The sequence below is a fragment of the Phaethon lepturus genome, unplaced genomic scaffold, assembly GCF_000687285.1.
Source record: "Phaethon lepturus isolate BGI_N335 unplaced genomic scaffold, ASM68728v1 scaffold6034, whole genome shotgun sequence".
NCBI classification, from domain to species: Eukaryota; Metazoa; Chordata; class Aves; order Phaethontiformes; family Phaethontidae; genus Phaethon; species Phaethon lepturus.
The window spans coordinates 1-2,004 of record NW_010535373.1 but is presented as its reverse complement, the minus strand read 5'-3'; positions in this window follow the sequence as shown (position 1 = coordinate 2,004).

Genomic DNA, 2,004 nt, shown 5'->3' with positions numbered 1-2,004 from the left:
TACACCATATTTTCTCCTATTTTATTTACAAGCAATGTATTTTCATCTGTATACTTAGTCTGATAGTCCTTGTCAGGAAGTTACGTATACATGCAGAGTTAGCAGCCCTTCTTAAAAAGCTAGTGGAACGAACTCTACTCACCAGAAAAATAATGCATTACAGCCTTACGTGTTACAGCAGAGGCAAATAAAATCAAAGCAGGGCAAAGTCAGATACAAGCAAGAGACAAGGCAGTTCCTGATCCCTTGGAAACGTAGAGCAATCCAGGGAAGCATAAAAGCCTTCTGGGCCACTGGGTGTCAGCCTTGAGTTGTGTGGTAGAATTGAGATGTGGAGGCACACGACTTGTACCCAGGGAAGCCTGTTGTCCTACACTAAGTAGGACAGTGCAGCTCTGCTGAATTACACTATTTGAAGATACGGCCAGTGAATTTAAGGACATGTCTACACTAAGACAAGGAAGTAATTCCTGAACAGGGTTATCATAGAATAGTTTGGGTTAGAAGGGACCTTTAAAGTCATCTAGTCCAATCCTGCTGCAGTGAGAAGAGACATCTTCAATTAGAACCGGTTGCTCAGAGCCCCATCCAACCTGACCTAGAATGTTTCCCAAGAATGGGGCATCTGCCACCTCTCTGGGCAACCTGGGCCAGGGTTTCACCACCCTCACTGTGAAAAATTTCTTCCTTAGATCTAGTTGAAATCTGCCCTCTTTTAGTTTAAAACCATCACCCCTTGTCCTATTGCTACAGGCCCTGCTAGAAAGTCTGTCCCTAGCTTATCAGAAATGATAAGCCCCCTTTCAGCACTGGCAGCTGCAATAAGGTCTCCCTGGAGCCTTCTCTTCTCCAGGCTGAACATCCCCAACTCTCTCAGCCTGTCCTGACAGCAGAGCTGTTCCATTCCTCTGAGCATTTTTGTGGCCTCCTCTGGTTCTGCTTCAACAGGTCCATGTCTGTCCTGTGCCGAGGGCTCCAGAACTGGTCACAGCACTCCAGGTGGGGTCTCACCGGAGTGGAGCAGAGGGGCAGAATCCCCTCCCTCGCCCCGCTGGCCACGCTGCTTTCGGGCCGCCCAGGACGCAGTTGTCCTTCTGGGCTGCGAGCGCACGTTGCTGCCTCCTGTCCAGCTTTTCACCCACTAGGACCCTCAAGACCCTCATGGGGCTGCTCTCCATCCCTTCACCCCCAGCCTGTGCTGATACCAGGGGTTGTCCCGACTCAGGGGCAGGACCCTGCAGTTGGCTTTGTTGAGCCTCCTGAGGTTCACACAGGCCCATTCCTTGAGCTTGTCCAGGTCCCTCTGGATGGCATCCTGTCCCTCAGGCATGTCAACCGCACCACTCAGCTTGGTGTCATCTGCAAACTTGCTGAGGATGCTCTCGATCCCACTGTCTGTGTCACTAATAAAGATATTAAAGAGTGCTGTTCCCAATGAGGACCCCGAGGGACACCACTCGTCACCAGTCTCCATCTGGGCATGGAGCTGTTGACCATTACCCTCTGGGTGCAACCATCCAACTAATCCGCATCCAGCCAACAGTCCACACATCAAATCCATATCTCTCCAATGCAGAGAGAAGGATGTGGTGGAGGACTGTGTCAAACGCCTTACAGAAGTCCAGATAGACTCCATCGGTAGCTCTTCCCTTGTCCACTGATGTGGTCCCTCCACCCACTAGGTTGGTCAGGCAGGACTTGCCCTTGGTGAAGCCATGCTGGCTGTCTCGAATCTGCTGGCTGTCTCAAATCCCCTCCCTGTGCTCCATGTGCCTTAGCACAGCTTCTAGGAGGATCTGCTCCATGATCTTCCCAGGCACAGAGGTGAGGCTGATGGGTCAGTAGTTCCCAAGGTCCTCCTTGCTCCTTTTTTAAAAATGGGTGCAATGTTTCCCTTTTTCCAGCCTCCAGGGACTTCACCTGACTGCCAGGACTTACAGAGAATGGCTTGGCAACTGCATCAGTCAATCTCTTCAGGACTCTGGGGTGCATCTTGTCAGGTGC